Raw genomic sequence first — 15,269 nt, 5'->3', positions numbered from 1 at the left:
ATGATTTGGGCTTTGCCGGACTGTAGGTAATGAGGGGCTGCTATCTGACTTGGTGGTCGTGAGCTCCGCGTTTTTGCCATTATCGGCTGTGACCTTCCCCGATGGGGCCCGAGGTGGCTTTGTCTCCTTCGGGGAATGACTGTTGTGCTTTGCTCGCTCTTCTTTGTTGTTTGTCGTCGGTGCCGCAGTTCTCCCTTTCGCTATTTCCATTATTTCAGCTAGAAACTCCATCAAGGAAGCCCACTTCTCGATAAGGACTGAGCAACGATAGGAGCAAGCCCCCTGATTGGAAAGCTCCTGTTGGGAGATCCTATTAGCCAGGGCCTCCACCTTGTAGCTTATGTCTGCCAAACGCCTAGGAGATCTATCTGTAGTTCCATCTTAGTTGATTGCCACAGGAGTGCTTTGTTGGTGGCGATGTTAGTCTCCAACTGGGATGGGTTCTCAGTGGTCGTATCTGTACTACTGTTGCAGATAAGATAGTCAGCTTTCATTGTGTGAGGCCGTGGAGACTCTAGGGGCCACAATGAGATTGGAGTTAGATCAAGGGTTCTTTCAATCTTTTGCTCTAGGTTATAGAGGAATGATCCTATAGGCTCCCCAGCAGCTGGCGGCAGTGAGTCAGGGGAGTCTGGTTTGAGGACCATCAAGTTAGGGAGCTTGTGCTCATATTCATGTTCGTGTTCATGCTGGGAAGTAATTGTGCCCAAGATCTGAAAAGATGGGGCAGAGGCTTCGAACTGATGAATTTGCACTATTGTCGTTTCGATGGGACCGCTTTTAAGAGGAGCTGATGCTGTGGTCTTGCTGGTTGTAGTAAACTGCGTTTCGTCTGTAGACGGGAAGGGAGAACCGACCCTGAATTGACCTGCTGATAGCTTGGGGTGTAGTTGCTCGTAGGCTACACTAGCCTTTTCCTGCCCAATCCTGGGTTCCTCGCGAAGGGGCGTCCCAACTTTGGGGGTGCCGATGGAATTAGACAGTCGTCTGATGTGTTTGTTTATACTGCTGTCTAGAACCGGGCTTAGAGTTCCTGGGATGGCGGTCTGGGTGATACCATGGGTACTGTTTTGGGGGACCTTCTTTTTGAAAAAAATTCTGATCGACCCTCTTTGGTCAGCCTCTGGTGATTTTTCGTTTGGGCTGCCAGTTAGCGATTTACTCCTTGTCAGCCGTGTTGTCTTGCTGATGGGTGATTGAATCGTGGGGCTTTTTTTCCGGGGACGTCGGCTGGCGGCTCTTTCTTTTAGCCCCCATAACCGAGTGCCCTGCTGGTACCCTGCTGGAGTTAGCCTTACAGCTACTGGACAGCCTTTCCTTAAGGACCGGGGCTTATCCGCCACTATGATATGGCCTTGCCTTGCCGCAATGAAAGGACAGCTAGGGCGGCGGGTAGGTTAGGATTGCTGTAGGTTGAAATAGCTGCTACGTAGCTGCTACAGCTATTTGCTGTTGTTTGCTGTTTGGCTGCCGAGGGCGGTAATTGCAATATTGGAGTTCTGGGGTTCTGGGCTAAACAATTTGAATGTGGGCTAGAGAAGGAAGTAAGGGTAAGGCGCGGACCCGCGTTCAACTCTGGAGGGGGGCACAGGGGAGAGCTGATATTGCATGGTCACGTAGGGGCCCCCTTTTCCCCTTTAAGTTTTGAGGAGTCTTTGAGCAGTTTTTGAGTATTTGCCAGTGGGCTAATTGGTGCTTAAACGATTATGACAAGCTGTGAGGTAATTGAAGAAGTGGCGATTGCCTCACCTGCCGGGCTGGTTGTTGGTCGCCGGTTGCCGGTTGCTTGAACTCTGCACGATCCGGTCCGGTCTCGGGTCTCAATCAAGGTGTACCACTCTGTCAGTTGGTTGCGATCCTCCTGCTCCCCCCTCCTCGCAGCCCTCTCGTGAAGGTGAGTCCGTGAGCAGTCCGAGGTAGGGCGGGGAGAGCTCGACGTGGAGCTGCGTGGTGCAATGCGGTGCAGTGGGTCAGGTCCAGGGCCACGCTCTGCCAGACCGTTGCTGCGGACCGGTAGCGCTCTCACCCCTGCTCTCACACCTGCGGAGCCAGCGGCTCTGGTGGCTCCTGCCGCGGTCACACAGTCACACCACCCTTAATGCAACCCTTGATGACGCTCTTGGGGGATGGAAAAGGGTGAGAAGATGGAGCAAAGGGGGGAGTTCCTCCGAACACAGAGCGCCGACCCGTTCCTTGTTCCGTGCTCCGTGCTCCTCATTTGTTGTCTCTCTGGCTCTCTCGGACGCTACGCCACCACTCAGAAGACAAGAGAAACCAGTCAGTCAGGCAGAATGGAGCCACCAATCCGTAGTGGCATGCAGTGGTCCTCCAAGATGCGCCCTCGCCCTCCCTCACTCGTGGGCGGGGAATTCTGTGCCTTGTGCCGGGGGGGGGGGGCGGCAGGTGGCAGAGGCAGAGCGTTCCAATGCGCCGGTTCAATATGCCACGCCGCGCCTCATCTCACCGCGTAGCCCCGTGGCTCCTCCGTATTCCCAGCTCAGCATCAGACGCTTGCTTCAGGGGGGGCCGCTTTGCCAGAGACAAGGTGGTCGGCATAAGCAGGACCTCGGGCGCAGCACTTTTGAAGATATTGACGGCGTCCTGCACAGCGTCCTGCTCGCTAGTTGCTTCAGCGTCTATGCGGTTCCTAGTTCATTGGCTAGTGAGCCGACAAGGAGACCAATCTTGAAACTACTCTGCCTTTCGTGTTTGCTCCATGCTTGCTCCAGCTTCTTTGCAAAGGAGAAGCGCCACAGACCTTTTTGCTGGTCTGAACCGAAGCCAATCTTGACATCCTGCATGGATTGCATTTGCCAAGGCTTGTTGGGTCCAATCAGTATACCGACACCGTAGTCAACTAGATCCTTTGTGGGCCAGCTGGAATCCATCTCCTGGTCATCGTCGACGCCTCCTGGACCATGTGGCTGAAGAGACAAACTTCACCTTTTCATCGGAAATCACCCGACATTGGCTGGCAGCTTCCCATCGCCATCCTGGTCACTGGCAAGTGACCCAGACTCTGTCCCTTCTGTTTTCAGGTTCTTCAGATCTCTGATCCACCCTTGGCTCCACCTGGGCACTTTTCCTCTGGTCGCCTACAGCACTTCTTCACAGCTCTCCATAGGAATCGACGACGAAACCCAACACCAAAAGGCACATATGCACCCGGCTTCCCTGGGTGAGGTAACACGAGTACTTTGGTGCTCCCATGGGTCTTTACTCTCGAAGGGTCTTAGTCTAAAAGGGTTCCATCGTAGTTCATCTGGAAGTGTCCTTAAATTGTAAAATTTGTAACTTGTTTGTTTCTCATAGAAAGTCAATGGCAACCCGTGTCTGTGTTTAGAAACTGCAGGCGTCTCCCATAGGTTTCCTACATCCTAATCTTTGGTTGTTCCTAGAAGCCCCAGCAATTCCCCAGGCCCTAGGCCTGCTTTCTATCCCATGCGTGGTTCTATTTTCATATATATGGTTTGTGAGGCCCCTATGGCATAACGTATACTGTGCAACTTTTTGTATGCTAATTAAGTTCCTTGTACTGTACTTTTACCTCTGACCTCATAAAGAGTGCAGAGGGGTTGTGTTTAGAGTAAATACATATACATTTTGATATATACCTTGTGTGGTGTGCTTTCATTTGGTACTAAAGGGATTAAAATTGGTACAACAACTTACTTAAATCACATTTAAAGTCTTAGCCTGAAGGCTGCTCTCCACAGCTACCACTAGGATAGCTTTCTATAAGGTTAACTTTACAAACACCATCAATAAGGGTCGTTTGGACTGGTGCAAGGTGTCTCACTAGAATAGTGGACATCATATACCAGGCCAACTTCTCACATTGGTGTGCAGCGGATGGGATAAGAGCTTGCATTGTTTTACCAAATAATCTTGAGAATATCATTTCAAAAATCACATCAAAGTACCTGTAGGTAAATATAAAGCAAGACTAATAATACATAAGTTCGACTGAACTCAGCAGTTGTAGGTGGTAAGGGCTTAGCAGACCCTGACTACAAACTCTAGAGAGGTTCTAGTAGGAAAACAAGTAGTGCAGGTAGGTGCACACACCACACCAAAGTAGTCATGGTTTTAAAGGTAGGAGCTAGTGCATCTCTACCAGATGTCAGCCAAGAGCAGACATCTAACTATGACACATACTCTCACCAAGAGTTGAGAGGGTTGTGTGCCATTGCGAAATTTAAGCAAGGACAGAGTCCAACCACCCAACACCTTATAAATCTTTTAGTGGCAGATGACTTAACCAAAGCATCCGACCCAGATAATCAAGGTAGTAGGGAGGGGGGCCATCCATCATCACAAGAAGATCCTAGTGGGGTTCCCAACCAGGTTTCTGAAGATGATGAGGATGCAGATCAGGAAGTGGTTCTTGAACCTATCCAGGAAGAAACAGGACTACCTGAGGGTGAAGAAGGCCTAGGAAGGCCTCCCACTATCACTCCACGTAGGCCTACTGGTGAACCTAGAAGGCACAGATCACCGTCAGTGGAATCTAATTATTCTGGTTCATCAATGGGGTCCTCTGCCTCATCTCACAGGAGGAGAACTTCCCCTGATGGAAGAGAGCATGAAACTAGAATGAGTGAAGTCAAGCTTAGGATCAAGAGGCAACAAGTTGCCCTTGAGAAAGAGACCCTAGCTCTTGAAAGAGAGAGAAAATTAGCAGGGCTAGAGCCCTCTGGTGGCAGCAAAATCCCTAGTGGTAGTGATAGGTCTTATGACCATAAAAACCTAAGCAAGATTGTCCCTCCCTATCAGAATGGGGATGACATCCACAAATGGATAACTGCTTTGGAGAGGGCCTGCAAAGTACAGCAGGTACCCTAGAGTCAATGGACAGCAATCCTGTGGCTCTCTTTTGCAGACAAAGGAAGAGACAAGCTCCTCACTGTAAGAGAAGAGGATGGTGACAATTACAATGTCCTGAAGAGTGCTCTAATAAATGGGTTTGACCTAACCACTGAACATATAGGTTGCTGCTCAGAGATACCCATAAGACACAGACTCAGGACTGGACTGACTTTGTAGATTGTACTACTGAGGCTCTGGAATGCTGGTTACTGGGCAGTAAAGTAAGTGACTATACAGGATTGTTACCCTTATAATGAGAGAACAGATTCTTAATAATTGTCAGAACCAGTTATTGCATCAGCACTTGGTTGACTCTGATTTGACCTCTCCCCAAGAATTGGGTAAGAAGGCAGACAAATGGGTCAGAACCAGGGTGAAGCAGAAGGTACAGAACCAAGGCGGTGACCAGAAGAAGCAAGACAAGAAGGGTGGGGAGAAAGCAAAAGACCAGAAGCCTTACAAGGTCCAAAAAAAGCTTCTAATGGTGGGGGTCCCCAACAATACAAAAAGAAAGAAGGCCAAAAGAAACCATGGTGCAAGAATTGTAAAAGTAATACTCACTTAACCAGTGATTGCACCAAGAAGGAGACAGCTCCAGGCACCATTGCCCCTAAGGCAACTGTCTCCCCTAGTTCAACTCGAAGTGGTGGTTCTCAACAGAAGGGTGTAGTAGGATTAACCATGGGAACTGAGATGGATTCTGGCCTAGTCAGAATACCAACTCAAGCTGTTTTGATCTGTGATGGAGGCATAGATGTGTCCTCCTTTGTGAGTCCCAGTAACCTGGGCAAGTACAGACAAACTCCTTTAGTCAATGACAAAAAGGCTCAGGCCTATAGGGACACAGGTGCCAGTGTCATAAGGGTGATACCTGACTTTGTGGACCCTGGACAGATCATACTTGGTGAAACCTACCAAGTGACCAATGCTAGCAATGTCACTACCACCCATAGTATGGCAGTTGTTAATTTCTCCTGGGGAGCGGCAACTGGCCTTAAGAAGGTTGTTGTTAGTTCAGACCTCCCTGTAGAATGTTTGCTTGGCAATGACCTAAAGACTTCAGCCTGGTCTGAAGTGGAGTTTAGGACTCATGCAGAAATGTTAGGAATCTCAGCACATCTCCTTGCAGTGACTAGGTCACAGGTCAAAAAGTGTAACACTGAACAGGCACTGGATTCTGGAATAATGGACCAGTTGCCTACCAGGAAAAGGAGCAGTAGGGTTAAGACAGTGCCTTCCCTACCTGATTCTCTACCTGAACGCTGCACGCCGTCAAGGCGTACCTTTTTGATTCCTTGCCCTTGTAACTCCTGAAAGCCACGCCTCGCCGGACCCGCTTCGCGGGTCCCGCAGCGCGGTTACACACCGTGACAGGACCACTGAGAAGGGGGCAGTCTTCCACCGACCGGCAGGGCTGCGAGCAACAGCAGGGACTCCGAGGACCAGGAGTCCCTGCGCGCCCCATTGGACCAGCTGGGCTGCTCTCCCTGCCGGCCCCGCCCGCCCGCTCATTGAGTGAAAAGCCTGCCGCATTGGGGAGTGAGCGGATTCTCTACCTGAACGCTGCACGCCGTCAAGGCGTACCTTTTTGATTCCTTGCCCTTGTAACTCCTGAAAGCCACGCCTCGCCGGACCAGCTTCGCGGGTCCCGCAGCACGGTTACACACCGTGACAGGACCACTGAGAAGGGGGCAGTCTTCCACCGACCGGCAGGGCTGCGAGCAACAGCAGGGACTCCGAGGACCAGGAGTCCCTGCGCGCCCCATTGGACCAGCTGGGCTGCTCTCCCTGCCGGCCCCGCCCGCCCGCTCATTGAGTGAAAAGCCTGCCGCATTGGGGAGTGAGCGGATTCTCTACCTGAACGCTGCACCCGTCAAGGCGTACCTTTTTGATTCCTTGCCCTTGTAACTCCTGAAAGCCACGCCTCGCCGGACCCGCTTTGCGGGTCCCGCAGCGCGGTTACACACCGTGACAGGACCACTGAGAAGGGGGCAGTCTTCAACCGACCGGCAGGGCTGCGAGCAACAGCAGGGACTCCGAGGACCAGGAGTCCCTGCGCGCCCCATTGGACCAGCTGGGCTGCTCTCCCTGCCGGCCCCGCCCGCCCGCTCATTGAGTGAAAAGCCTGCCGCATTGGGGAGTGAGCGGATTCTCTACCTGAACGCTGCACGCCGTCAAGGCGTACCTTTTTGATTCCTTGCCCTTGTAACTCCTGAAAGCCACGCCTCGCCGGACCCGCTTCGCGGGTCCCGCAGCGCGGTTACACACCGTGACAGGACCACTGAGAAGGGGGCAGTCTTCCACAGACCGGCAGGGCTGCGAGCAACAGCAGGGACTCCGAGGACCAGGAGTCCCTGCGCGCCCCATTGGACCAGCTGGGCTGCTCTCCCTGCCGGCCCCGCCAGCCCGCTCATTGAGTGAAAAGCCTGCCGCATTGGGGAGTGAGCGGATTCTCTACCTGAACGCTGCACGCCGTCAAGGCGTACCTTTTTGATTCCTTGCCCTTGTAACTCCTGAAAGCCACGCCTCGCCGGACCCGCTTCGCGGGTCCCGCAGCGCGGTTACACACCGTGACAGGACCACTGAGAAGGGGGCAGTCTTCCACCGACCGGCAGGGCTGCGAGCAACAGCAGGGACTCCGAGGACCAGGAGTCCCTGCGCGCCCCATTGGACCAGCTGGGCTGCTTTCCCTACCGGCCCCGCCCACCCGCTAGCCACACCTCTAGTTATTTAAAGGTTGACTTGATCCCGCTGCGCGGGAGCGCGCGGGAGAAGCCCGGGACAAGGGCGGGACCGTCTGTGGCCGTCCGGGGCTGCAGGAGGCCGGGCTGGGCCACCCCCCTTACATTGTGAAAGCAGTCTTATGGTATTGACATTATCCGTTGACTATTGACTCTGATCACAGATTTTTATGTTTAGTGCCACATATGTTTTTAAATAACTGTTATCGCCCCGTATTACTTCCTGTCTGAGCAGATTTCGCTACTGATTTTACCCTAGGCTTCGTTCACATTGTCATTTAGAATTTGATGCAAGCTTAAAATGTCCTCACTCGAAGCTATCCCACGGTCGGGTCCGGCTGGATCTCTCATTTTGGGTCCATTAGATAAATTCTTTGCCAAAATAAAGAGCGAGACCGACAGAGAGCTCACGCTCGCTGAGAAGCGAGCGGGGCGACGTTTATCCATTGAGCTGTTAAAATTAAGACCACTCCTTGCCGAGAATGTTTATACAGGTAGCCCTGCAGATTTAACTAAATCCAAAGACTCTGACAGTGAGTCTTCTAGCTCAGAGGGTATTCCACTTATATTTCAGACTAACTACCCTGCCCAAAATGACATTATAGTCATTCCTGACCCTACCACTTCAGAGTCTATCGATAACCAGATAATTGACCTAAGTACTCCCCTATCTAATGGTCTAGCTCTTCTCCACGATATAAATGTACCTTCCCCTTTATTTACACCCTGGGGACCAGACGAGCATCATCATCCGCCCAGTATACTTGAAAAATCAAAAAAATCTCCTACTAATAAAATCAATAAGGGTTTCAGTCGAGTCTCTGGCCCACCACCGAGAAAGAGAAGAAGGAAGGGAGCACTCAAAAAGGGGAATAGCCCCTTCATGTTCCCTCTGCACACGATCCCGAAAGTAGTAGGAAAAAGGGATCTAAGAGGGCACTCGTCTGTTAAATCGATACCTGTTCCAAGCTATGAAGGCCTACTAAATGATATTGATAGCCTTATCAAGGCTCTGATACTTCCACTCACCGAAAGGGTCAAAACGCTAGGGGAAAAAATGGATCAGATCCTTAATGGGCAAAAGGTAGTTCCTTGTCACAATCCTGATGAACAAAGAAACAGGAACCAACCAGCTAAACAACTTTCCACTGAATTATCCAAGCAACAAACTGGTCCTCCTACATTAATTAAAAAGCCCGCTGGGGGGAGATCCACTTTAACGGTGGGTATTAAACCATCTAACAAATTTTCCACAGCTTCCGACAATATAAATAAGGAAACTTCTCATCCTAATACAGGGACACAAAAAAGAAGCCACATTATAAAAGAATCTTTAAATGGCCCGACCCTTGCAACTACAATGAGAACAAGAAACGTAGCTGATCTGCCCCCGGAATCTCTAAATTTTGTCATCGTCCTTACAGGAGTTCCGCCTATGCCAAACGGTAGCCATGAACATTATTCAAGTTTGAAAAATAAGGTCATCTACTGGCTGCGGAAAAACAGACCACTACCAACACACCTAAATGGTGACATAGTTTCGGTCAGGCGATGTAAGTGGGTGGGATCTAGACCAAAGGACATCGAAGGGGACGTCATTATTGTTAATTTTAAAGACCACAGACTAGTCACACATATCAGTGACTGGTACCCTGGGGATGGTGAGGGGGGAACTGCCACGCATAACCTGAGCTATTTTTATCCGGAAGCTCGATGAAGCCCCCACCCAATCATAATCCACCAAGGAGGAATAGAAATTATAGTATCCTAAACAACTGGAGACCAGAAGGTCCACATAGATCTACCTTAATCTTGAACCGAGCTCAAAGGTATCATAATGGAAACAACCCTCCCTTTTTCCAACCCATGCCCACTCCCTATCCTTTTAAGAGTAACAGACCCCACGCACCACATAGGCCCGATTCCTTTATGAACCCGGCGGCCCATGATCTTTATAATAGGAATTCTGATCTTTGTCTTCCATCGCTATATCCAAACCATCCACTGCCTTATAATAACAACTTCTATGCTGACAATCCAAGGGATCATTCTCAGATTTTTGATCCCAAGGATACTTGGCATATACCTCTGTCTAATTTATTCCATCCTTTCTCCCGATTAGATGAGAATGAATGACTTAATGTGACATGCACAATGAAAGAGTCCCACGATAGGTACCCGATGAGTGGTTGTATTATAGAGCAAACCGATTCATCCAGTCCGCCCAAGGACCAACGGGTTCGTAATATAGTTGGGGATGATCCACCAAGATCTACCATAGATCGTAAGTCAGCTCCATACCACCCTCAGTTACCCTCAATTGACTGTAGCCCTGACTCTCCCATGACAGTAGTGGCTATACCACATACACTTCTCCCACACGTTTCATGCCCTTATGAGAAAGCGGCTCGTAACCGAGGAAATTCTAGCAATAAATTTCATTCTCTGCTTTCCTGGAATGTGGCGGGCCTCGGAAGCAAAACTGCCCATAAGTCTTGGATAGATCTTATTCAAAAACACGCTATACTCTGCTTCCAAGAAACATGGCTTCTAGAAGAAGTACATCTGTTAGGTTATCAGACCTTCCACTCCCCGGCTTTATTATCAGCACAGGGACATAACAAGGGTGGTCTTTGTATTTATGTTTCAACAACTGCTGATGTCAAGGTACATACATTTTTTTCCAGTCAGCACTTCCAGCTATTATCATTTACATGGGGACTCAATGTAAATATTGTATTAGTGAATTTTTATAATAATATGACTAATAGTGAAATTGAGCCCACTATGGCAAAAATGATGAGTTGTATTACTCGTTTTGCTGATGACCTTGTAGGGGTAAAAAGGCTTGTATGGGTGGGGGATTTCAACTGTACTATTTGCTCGTTAACCGAAACAGATCTGTGTGGTTTGTCAGACCATGGGGAGGAGGGTCCAACACATTTTTCTCATACTAAGATGGGGTCCCTTCTTAACGGTATCGTTTTTAATTTTGACTTTTCATTTGTTAATCAGATTTGTTCACCATCAGTCCCCTTTGAGCCAACCTTTAATGGCAGAGGTTGTAATTCAACAATTGATTTTGCTTTAATCACCCCTGCCAACCAAGGTTTTATTACCTCATGGGAAGTTGGAAAGGATCTATCTAGCGACCACTACCCACTGATAATCGGAGTAAAAGTCATAGGGCGCCATGGTAAAAAGGGGACTGTACGTACTTACCCATACAAGATTAATTTAACTAGAACCAACGGATACGTTGTTAAATGGGATAAAATTGTGCCCAAGGTGTTCCTACAGAATCTGCTTACCCAATGTGCTGTTGATGCGGCTGTTTGTTTGGAGGAACATGGCGCTCCTAGGAACGTTATGTCCGCCTTCTCAAACATCCAGCGTCACATTAAAAACATGCTGGTTCGAGTGCTTAAAAGAAATTTCACAAAGCCCGAAGGGTGGTTCAACGGAAAGTGCACTAAGGCTTTGAAAGACCTAAAAAGAGCCTTGTCCTTAAAACCGAAAAATTCACCCTTAATATGTGAGACCAGGAGACGATATAAATCAGCTATTAAAGAAAGAAAGCTGACCTTGAAAAAGAAAGCATGGGATTCATTGATGGTGGCCTCCAGGCAGAAGAATAGTTCTCTCTTCTGGAGGGCGGTAAAATCTTTATACCAGCCAAGGGACAGTGATAACATCATTGATTTAGCTATAACTGGCGAAAGATGGTTAACCCATTTTAAACAATTGTATAATCATGCAATGAACAGGGACGAAAAAACACCAATAGGAGTATGTCCTTCCTCAACTCATTCATTTCCTATAGATCTAGTCTTTACTGTGGAGGAAGTTCATGATGCAATAAGGGAAAGTGCTCCAGGCAAAGCTGCAGGACCAGATTGTATGCCGGTGGATGTTTACAAAGCAGAGTCGGATTTCTGGGCTCCCCTGCTTACAAATGTTTTAAATAAGGGAAACAAATGTGGATTTATTGAAACCTGGACGGATGCCATCGTGGTCCCTATATTTAAAAAGGGTAACAGGGATGACCCCTCCTGCTACAGGCCGATATCCCTATTGGATGGCTTAATGAAAGTGGCAGGAAGAATTATTTTAAAGAGAATTCAACTATGGGAGGAAGATCACAACGTTGTTTCCCATTTACAGTATGGGTTTAGAAAGGGAATAGGGACAATCGAACCGTGCCTAAACCTGTCCCTCCTTATTTCTAAGTATACCCATGTCAAGAGCGGAGCACTTTTTATAACTTTTATCGATTTAAGCTCCGCTTTTGACTGTGTTGACCATCCACTGTTGTGGGTAACACTGGGTGAACTGGGCATTGATAATCGCATCATCATTTTTATCAAGGAGCTCTATAAAGATGCAGGGGCAAGAGAAAGGTTTGGTAAACAGGGGGAATGCACAGAGAAATTCCCAATTACTAGAGGGGTGAGACAAGGCTGCATTTTGGCTCCGCGGCTTTTTACATATTATATCAACTCAATTGGACAGCATCTTTCGATCCTACCAAATGACTATCCAACTGTCAAAGGCCTACCAGTGCCTATTTTATTATATGCCGCCGATGCGGCCATCATGTCCCAGACCCAAGTTGGTTTACAAAGGGCGGTAACCAATTTTGCACACTATATGAGAGACAGGGGTCTCAGAGTTAACATCTCTAAAACATTTACAATGCCATGTACCCGGAAGCTCAATAGAGCCCCTTGCACCGTCTTTTTGGACAAACAGAAAATCGCAACCACAGACAAATTCTGTTATTTAGGAGTATTGTTTGAAAGACGGTGCCGCTGGCAGGCTGCGATAGCTGCTAGAAAGCTGGCTTATAGCCGCACAATAGGAGCCTTGCGCATTTTTTCTGATAGAACTGGCGGCAAGCCAATCAAGGAGCTGATCCGGATCTATCGGGCTAAATGCGTTTCAACAGCCACCTATGGTGCGGGCATATGGGGCATCGAGAAAGACCACTCCCTACAGGGTTGTGAAAATCAATTTATTTGTTACCTATTGGGAGTGGCCAAAAGTACCTCCACGTTTATGTCACATATTGAGGTAGGAGTTAAACATCTCGATGATTTCATTAAGATGTCCCCTATCCTGCTCTGGCATAAAGTGTGGGTCACACATGAAGCTAAGTTCAATAGAGACCTTATCGAGGATTGTCTGGCGTTAGACGGGGCGGTTAATTTTAGATGGTTATCATATGTGAGATCTATGTTTATTGATTTGGGTCACCCAGAGTATTTTGATAACCCCAGAATCCTGGAGGGCATCCCAAGATCAGCTTAAAAAAAATGATCATCACCCATCTAGAGACTGCTAGATGGATTTATGTAAAATCAAGACACACGGTTTTAAATTACCAGGAAATTACACCTAACGAGGGTTTGCAAACTTACCTGGCTGTGGTACATAGTCCATATCTTCGAATGCTGCTGTCCCGTCTCCGCCTGGGAATTTTCTTTCGTATGGTTACTCTACCTATAACCAATGATTGGTCCAATACTAAAATAATTTGCCCATGTGATAATATCTCGGTGCAATCGAATATACATATTATGTTTTTCTGTAAACTATACTCTTATCCCAGACAACAATTTTTGAAGCCTCTTCTTAAACGATGGGGGCTACGAAATTGTAGACCAGCTTACGTAAAAATGTTACAGCTAGAGGATGAGCATGTCATTTACGCCGTTTCATGTTTCTTAAAAACGGTAATAAGGTATAGAAAAACTCTGTGTTAAAAATGTATTTATTTGTTGGCACATCGCTTTCTGTGGTTATTGTATTGCCCGTAAAAAACTTGGGTGTTTTTATTTCTTTGTCTCTCTCAATGAACTTTTTCTAAATGATAAAGTAAGCACCTACGTTGTATCAATCATGTGTATGATACTTTTTAATTGTTGTGTATATATAAATGTTCTTGAACTGCTTTTATGATTTTATCTAAAAAAATCGAATAAAGCTTACTTACTACTGCAGTAGGGTTAAGACAGTGCCTTCCCCCCTGCCTCAGGATGAGGATCAGCCTTCTGAGGAAGCTGATTGTGAGCCTGAAGAAGGAAATGTCCTAGAAGAGGTTGAACCTGATCAGGTTGAGTTTCTTGGGACAGGGGGACCTTCCAGGGCAGATCTGAGGCAGGCGCAGTTGGACTGCCCTTCTCTTGAACCCCTCAGACAGCGAGCTGCTGCTGAGGTTGCTGGGAATGCTAGTGGAACCCATAATGTTTATTGGGATGAAGAGCTCCTGTATTCAGAGGCTAGAGACACCAAGCCTGGTGCTTCCAGGAGGTTGGTCATACCTTTGGCATTCAGGGGCTTCCTTTTGACACTATCCCATGATATTCCCTTAGCAGGACATCTTGGCCAGAACAAGACTTGAGACGGGCTTGTCCCTCACTTTCACTGGCCCCACATGTCAGAAGACACAAAGGAGTTTTGTCGCTCCTGTGTAACCTGCCAAGCCAGTGGCAAAGCAGGTAATTGTAATTGTAAGTGGTTCCTATATAGCGTATACTGCCACCCTACGGGTATCCTGGCGCTCAGACTGATGAAAATAGCCATCATCTAGGTGAGCCAAAGAACAAGAAAGTTGAAGAAGAAGGGTCACGCCTTGGGGAATAGCCAGGTTTCAGGCTCTTTCTTGGGGAGGTACCAGGTGAAAGTTTCCTGTAGTGGGATTGGGCCCAGATCATGTACCGCTCTGTGCACCATACAAAGTGATTTAAAGTGGACCCTTTCCTTAATAGGCAGCCAGTGGAGATCTCTCACACCTGCAAGATATATTGTGGTGCTCCCAAGTACAGGGAGTTGCAGTAATCCAGTCTGCTTAACACTGTGCTTCTCACTATGAGAGAGCGCGAGTCCTTGGGAAGAATTGGGAGTATCTGGCGCAGCATTCGCATTAAGGAGAAGCACACGCTGGCTGTCTTGTTGGCCTGCGACTCCATTTGGAGGTTATCATCTATAAGAACCCCCAGATTACGCGCCGTGCTGACGGGGCCAGAGTTTCCTCCTCAGGGGTAAGCCTAAACTCCGATGGTATATGTTTAAGCATCTTAGTAGAAGAGCAGTACAGCATCTCAGTTTCCCCCCATTAAACTGCAATGAGTTTCTCCAAAGCCAACCTGCAGTCTGACGCATACACTCCTGAAACGTCTCAATGGATACTGCGTGTTTCCTTCCAGAGAGAACGCCAGTTGCGTATTGTCCGCATAGTTGACCAGGTCGTCCCCGAACGATTTAATGATGGGAAACTACAAAGGCCCCCTTATACCATTACCTGTGGTGGGGGTTCCCTTTGAAAGAGTAGGCATTTACATTGTTGGACCAATGGATCCCCAAACAGCCTCTGGGCACATGTTTATCCTGGTGGTAGTGGATCATGCCACCAGGTACCCAGAAGCTAGACCACTTAGGACCACTACAGCACCTGTTGTGGCAACAGCCCTCTTGGGAGTTTTCTCAAGAGAGGGTTTCCCTAAGGAGGTTGTATCAGACAGAGGTGCAACTTTATGTCTAGTTACCTGACTGCAATGTGGAAGGAGTGTGGAGAGAACTATAAGTTCACCACACCCTATCACCCACAATGCAATGATCTAGTTGAAAGGTTCAACAAGACCCTAAAGGGCATGATTG

This window comes from Lissotriton helveticus, chromosome 9 (genome assembly GCF_964261635.1).
Source record: "Lissotriton helveticus chromosome 9, aLisHel1.1, whole genome shotgun sequence".
Lineage (NCBI taxonomy): Eukaryota > Metazoa > Chordata > Amphibia > Caudata > Salamandridae > Lissotriton > Lissotriton helveticus.
The sequence above is the reverse complement of the archived record's forward strand: the minus strand, read 5'-3'. Positions refer to the sequence as shown.